Source organism: Panicum virgatum, chromosome 1N (genome assembly GCF_016808335.1).
Source record: "Panicum virgatum strain AP13 chromosome 1N, P.virgatum_v5, whole genome shotgun sequence".
Taxonomy (NCBI): domain Eukaryota; kingdom Viridiplantae; phylum Streptophyta; class Magnoliopsida; order Poales; family Poaceae; genus Panicum; species Panicum virgatum.
Window position 1 is genome coordinate 3,989,023 of NC_053145.1, and position 6,405 is coordinate 3,995,427.

At 45.4% G+C, this 6,405-nt stretch overlaps 1 pseudogene; it reads right to left on the bottom strand.

Moving 5' to 3' along the window:
* Positions 1–1,967: 1,967 nt before the first annotated feature.
* On the bottom strand, positions 1,968–5,852 carry LOC120654671 (annotated as a pseudogene).
* Positions 5,853–6,405: the final 553 nt, after the last annotated feature.

Sequence of the window (6,405 nt, forward strand, 5' to 3'; positions counted from 1 at the left end):
CTTTTTGTTCGACAATGTCCTTTGCCTGCTGCGACTGCACGGTGTCGAACCACTGCATAAAATCACAAAGAGACGGAGGAGACTTTGTCCAACACAAGTTAGAATCATAACTCAATGTTAGGTCATATAGAAAAATAGCGTATGTTGTCCTGCTACCTTGGCCCGGTCTTTGCCATATCGCTTAGGTGGATCATATTCGTAGTTCTCACACATAAAGAACCTCATGCCGTAGTCATCTCCTAAAACCTCAGATTGCATGAACTTGCATAACGAACCGCAGAAGCACATTGGCACATCAATTCCTTTGGGTACAGTGGCTTTACACTTGCTCCACGGAATGTAGGTTGATCCTGACGAAGACATTGGCGCTATAATGTGGTGCGCCAAATAACAAACCATAATTTAAGCAATGCACATATCGTATACCAAATCGATGCGTGAAAATATATGTACTGTTATAATTCTATTGTCTTATACTGCAATATCAATCATAATTCTATTCTAATGTATAATTATTTTATTTGAAAAAGTCTGTAATAGTACTCAAATTGTAATACTAAACCAGTGTTCTAAAGCACCAAATCTAATTCAGCTAATCTGCTAATTAAATTAAATTGTTATACAATATCAACGAATTTATACGAAAGTTACCGGTAGATCACAAGTGCGGAATTCGGCAGAACTTCGCTGCTTCCCTTCTTCTCACCCCTCTCTATTTTCTGGATTTTTTGAGGTCAAATGAGAGGAGGGAATGAGGGGGAGGCCTTATATAGGCGGGCTGACCTGGTCGCCCGTGGGGGGGGGGGGGGGGCGACAGGACCCCCCTGTCGCCCGCAGGAGGGGCGACCGGCCCCCACTGGCCTGTCGCCCCTGGGGTGGGCGACAGGGACCTGTCGCCCGTGGGGGGGGCGACAGGCCCCCCTTTTTTTTTTTCTCCAGGGACTTCGTTGCAAATTTGAAGAAAAAAAAATTACATTTGAGCCCTATCGCCCCCCATAGGGCGACCGGGGTATATTTTTGAAATTTTCCAAAGCCGACATATATTTTTGAAATTTTAATTTTTTTTAAATATAAAAAAGAAAAAAAACGCAGATACGTTCTGGGCCCAAAGGTGCCGGGTCATGAGCCCATGATTTACTGGGCTCTACCCCTCAAAAACAAAAATACTGGGCTCTATCCAACCCGTCCTCTCACCTCCCCCGTCGTCGTCGTTGCCTCGTTGGTGACTAGTGAAGTGGTGGAGGGCGACGGCGAACGGCGGCGCCGCGGTCTCTCCGCCGAGCACCCGGCCGCAGCTGGCTGCAACGGTCAGTCTGGTCTCCGCAGCTTACCCCTCCGTCCGCTAGTTGAACCAGCATCCATGTGTGTCGTAGCTTCGTAGTTCGTGATACTGAATTTGTCGCCCATTGCGCGGGCGCGGCGCGGCGCGTTACTGGGTTCTCAGTTGCGGATTAGTTCTCAGTGAATAGCTGAAGGGTTATCCCAAACCGAACTCCCGAGCGGGCATCGGGGTTCAAGCATAAAACCCAACAAAGATGTGGTCGCTGCAGAAATGTGGCAGGAAAGGGCAATGTTAGAACTTGGTGCTTAGCTTCAGATTTTGTGCTTCTGTTGGTCCCCATTGTTTTTGAAAAAAAAAATCTCACTATTTACATAGCTGTCTAGTCCTTTTCACGGTCTATTGCATGATATTTACATGATTAAACTGGTGATATAACGGCCTTTTCCTCATTTTGCAGAATATATGATGCATATAGGAGTATCTTTTAATACCTTGTGTTGATTTTTGAGTTAGCATTAGTTATGTATTTGGGCATTTTCCCATGCAATTAACTCCTGAGAGTAATTGGGATCCCGCTCTTCAATCCAATTCTTCTTTGGTGTGGTTTCCATGCTGCAGATGAGCATTGAAATGTCTTTTAGATTTTCTTTTTTTGTTTCCCATGCTACAAAATAATTTGGGAAAATTTGAAAAAGGAAATCAATGAATTACAAAAAAATTGCCTAAAATGACAATATGTCAGAAACTGTACAAGAATAACGGACTACAAGTGAATCATGTTAACTGCATTCTATCCTAACTGAATTTTGCATCCACAGTTTGGGGTCAATACCGTCGAGGCAGGAGACCACTTCCTGTATGGTCGGCCTCATGCATGCATTATAGTCAACACACCTGCAGGCAATTTCAAGAACCTTCAGCATTTGTTCATCATGCTCCATGCCTCGTAGATCTGGATCGAGGACCTCGATCTGCTTTCCTTCTGATGTCATCTCATGCACCCACTTCACAAGTTCTTTCGATGAAGACAAGGCCGTAACAGGTCGTCTTCCTGTGAGCAGCTCGAGCAGGACAACTCCAAAACTGTACATATCACCTCTCAACGTCGCGACCCATCCTTGTGCATACTCAGGAGGGATGTAGCCCAGAGTGCCAACTAGCTCAGTTGTGACATGAGTTTTGTTGGCAAGGACTAATCTTGAGAGGCCAAAATCTGCAACATAAGCCTTGAATTCTTTGTCAAATAGGATGTTACTGGACTTTATGTCACGGTGGACAATGTGAGGCTTGCAGATATCATGGATATAAGAAAGGCCCTGGCTTGCTCCTTGTGCAATTTTGAGCCGCATCGGCCAATCAAGAATTGAGTTGGCAGTGTCGTCTCTGTTGTGAAGCCAATCATCCAGGCTTCCATTCTCCATGTAGGAGTATATGAGGAGCCTTGAATCTCCATGTATGCAGTAACCCCACAGCGGCACAAGATTCTCATGCTGCGCCATAGATAGTGCTTCAACCTCTGCTGTGAATTCCCTTTCCATGGGGCACATTTCACCATTAAGCTTCTTGATGGCCAACTTGGTCCCATCAGGTAAAGTGGCCTTGTAGACTAGCCCACAGCCTCCAGAGCCAATGATGTTTTCCTGGTGGAAGTTATTTGTGGCCTTCACAATGTCAGCAAATTTGAGCTTGTTTTTTTCGCCTTTTCCTCTTGGCACTATCACTACTGACTCTTCTGAATTAGACATCTGTGAAATTGCATCTGCATCTTTGTTGCTGCAGGGCTTGCTTTTGGTTATCAAACTTTTACCCTTGAATGAGGTGAGGAGATATACCAGAAGCAGAAGAAGAACAACTCCAAAGAATGCACCAAATGCAATCCCAATAATGGTTTTCTTTCTGCATTGCTTTGTCGAGATTATTGGCGCTTCTGCTGAGCCACAACTGCGAAGGAGGATAGGACCACACAACTTTGGATTCCCTTCAAAGCTGTTATTTGAGAATGTACTAAGTTGGCCCCCATTTGGAATAGGCCCTTCCAGGTTATTATAAGAAATATTCAACACAGAAAGAAAGTGCAGGTTGTTCAATGCTGTTGGGATTGCACCTGTAAGATGGTTGCTGGACAAGTCTAGCACTTGCAGATTAGTTAAGTTGCAGAGTTGCAGTGGTATGTTTCCTGATAAGCTGTTGGAGCTGAAATTGAGTACAGCGAGTGATTTCAACTGACCGATCTCTTGGGGGATCACACCAACAACAACAACAACAACAACAACAACATAGCTTTTTTTCCCAAGCAAGTTGGGGTAGGCTAGAGATGAAACCCGAAAGAAATAAGTTCAAGGTTCAGGCACATTGATAGCTAGTCTCCAAGCGCTCCTATCCAAAGCTATCTCTTTAGAGATATTCCAATCCTTAAGGTCTCTCTTAACCGACTCATCCCACGTCAGTTTAGGTCTACCTCTACCCCTCTTTACATTATCGACCCGCTCAAGAACCCCATTACGCACCGGCGCCTCAGGAGGCCTTCGTTGGACATGTCCAAACCATCTCAGCCGATGCTGGGTAAGTTTCTCCTCAATTGGTGCCACTCCGACCATATCCCGAATAACTTCGTTCTCTTGGGGGATCACACCAGTGAAATTATTGTTAGCAAGTTTCAACAATTTTGGGATAGCACTGGTTATCCGGTACTGGAGTGATGGCTGTTTGTAGACAGGTAGCTCAAAGACCCTTGGATCCAAACGGGTTGCAGTCTTTTCTGTCGTTAGCATTGGCATCTCCATTAAGGCTGTTGGAATTTCCCCTGTAAGCTTGTTATTTGATATGTCTAGATGGAAAAGTGATTTTAAGCTTTTGATCCAGGCAGGTATTGATCCTCTGAGTTGATTCGTATGCAAAGTCAACACCTGCAATTTTTCTAGCGTTGATAACCAAAGAGGTATTTTCCAGACAATGAGCAATTAGATAGGGAGAGAATCTGAAGATTCGGAAAACCATCAATTATTTCATCTTCTGGTATGGCCTCACCTTTGAAGTTGGTCCCGATAAGTAGGGAAGTGAGATTCCTACAATTCTTTAGGATCTGAAGCGTATTTGTGATATTTGTAAAATTGTTGTCAGCAAGTGACAGGAAAACAAGATGCTTTAAATTGCTTATGCTTGGTGAAAGCTGCCCATGTAATCTGTTTCCAGATAGCCGCAAAGCAACCAGTTTGCTGCATGAGTAGATGCTTTCTGGAATTGTGCCGATGAAGTTGTTGTACAGGAGATCTAACGTTTTTAGATTGGGCAGGTTGAAGAAGTTGACCTTATGAAGTTCTCCACTGAAGTTGTTGCTCTTGAAGTCAATATTTAGATTTGTGCAGTTGCCCAGAGTTGATGGCAGCTCCCCAGACATGCTGTTGTGGTTCAAATGGAGCTCCTCTATTCTCTTGAACTCACCTATTGAGTCTGGGATCTTTCCAATTAGCCTATTGCCTCCAAGATCAAGATGAACTAGATTTCTGAGGTTGATAATGTGCTCACTATCAAGTATTCCCTCCAAACCATTGTTGGGAAAAGAGAGGTACTCTAGTGATGTAGCATTGAAGAGTTCATCTGGGAGTGGCCCACTGAGGTCATTGTGTCCAGCTCCAGCCTTGAGCACTTTGAGCATGGGGCAATTACCAAGCCCAGGAGGAATGCGTCCACTGAGTTTGTTATAACAGAGTGCAATCACAGCCAAGGCTGGCGAGCTGCTGCAGAGATGGTTCGGTATCTGCCCAGTAAAGCTGTTGTTGCTGGCATTGAGTGCAACCAGACTGTTCATCACCTCCCATGTAGTTGATGGAAACTGCCCTGTAAACAAGTTGGTTGAGATGTTCAATACCTGCAGAGGCCGGCTAGGGGTTGACGATGGCAGTTCATGCACCTCTCCATCGAGGCGGTTGAAGCTGACGTCGAGGACAATGATGCTGTTGGATGACATCAGTTCCAACGGCAGGCCACCGGACAGCAAGTTATGGGATAGGTTGAGGCGCAGCAGGCCCCTGAGCATACCCAGAGACGCCGAGATTTGCCCTTCAAGGGACTTCGATGTCACGGAGACATCTGTGACTGTCCCATCTGTGCCACAGGCAACCCCTTCCCATGTGCAGCAATCCGTGCCGTTCTTCCATGACAAACCAAGGCCACCGTCCTTCGAGAGCCCAGTGAGGAACTGGAGGAGGGAGCTCCTCTCCTTCTCAGAGCAGGAGCTTGCTGGTGGGAGAGAGGCGACAAGGAGAAGCGCAAGTCCAAGGCCTAAGTAAGGAATGGGAAATCCAGTGCTGAACTTCTTGTACGAGGAATGGAGCTTCTCCTGCATGGCTTCCTGATGAAAGAAACCAGCATGCAAACAGATGCCCGAAGCTGATGCTGGCATGGTAGACAATGGCCCAATGAGGAGAGAGCGTGAGGGGGAAGAAGAGGAAGGAGACAATAAGCAGCCCCAGTTTGATTCTGCCTGTTTATCAGTTGCACAGCCTTAGGAAAAGAAAATTGGACCAAGTACTGCATGGCTGCTGTGGGCACACATCCACACCATTTTCGGCAGCAGGTAGCAGCTTCCTAGCTCGCTCACACGGTCAGACCTTCACGTTTGGATTGATCCTGCCTAGTATAATAACCTAAGAAAATGTCCAACCTTTTGGCGCAAACAAATGGCTGCTTTTGTACCCACCCGCCCATTGATTATGTGATTATTGAGTCATTATATGCTACATTACTTCAGATAATGATCCCGATTTCATATCATACACTTGCGTCATTATCTTCATTGTTTCTGTCTTCACTTATTGCAGCTACTCTTCAGTGCTAATGTGGCAACTTCTGGGCCCCAACTCAGCCTGATGGCTGATACTTCTCTGGTCCTCATTTTCTCTCTCAACATAAGTTTTTCTTACTAAAATGTGGTGTGCATGAAGCCATGTACCGATTTATTTTTCCCTTGTGAGAACCCAGTTATGCTTTCTTTCCCTTGAGTTGATATCAGGTGTCGGCTGGCAATTTGGAAATGTATCACAATCTGTATATCTATAAATTTGATAATCAAAACGGTGCAAATTGAAATTGGAGCAACCCCATCCACTTGAGAGGCTGCTATA